Consider the following 606-nt stretch of genomic DNA (forward strand, 5'->3'; position numbering starts at 1 on the left):
GTGGCCTTACAGCCAGGGGGGCTATAGGGGCCAGGGGGCTGTAGGGGAGGAGGTCTATTGGACCAGGGGGGCTATAGGGGCTGGAGGGGCTATACGGCCAGGGGGGCTATAGGGGATATGGGGGGGACTATAGGGGCTGGGAGGGCTATAGGGGATGGGGGCTATAGCGGCCAGGGGGACTATGGGGGCTGGGGGGCTCTAGGGGATATGGGGGCTCTAGGGGCTGGAGGGGCTCTAGGGGAGGGGGTTTATAGGGGCTGGGGGCTATAGGGGCCGGGGGGGGCCGAAAGGTGGGTCCCCCCCTCCCCTGGACCTGGAGGGACATGATGACACACCTGGAAGGGGAGGGGCCTGCTCAGGTGACCCCGAAGGTGTGGGGGAGGGGCCTTTCCATGCCATAACCAGGATAATTTGGGATAATTTGGGTGGGTGGGTGTCCCCCCAGCCCAGGGGGATTCCAGAGGGTCCTGTGGGACCTTCGGGAGGAACAGGACGGGGGAGACCCCCCGGGATGGGCTCCTGTTCCCCCCCAACCTCTGCCCGGGCCCTGCTCCCGAAAAAGGCAGGATGGGAATTCCCAGCCCTCGGATTCCGGGTGAAATCCAG

This window comes from Corapipo altera, unplaced genomic scaffold (assembly GCF_003945725.1).
Source record: "Corapipo altera isolate COAL_440 unplaced genomic scaffold, ASM394572v1 60315, whole genome shotgun sequence".
NCBI lineage: Eukaryota > Metazoa > Chordata > Aves > Passeriformes > Pipridae > Corapipo > Corapipo altera.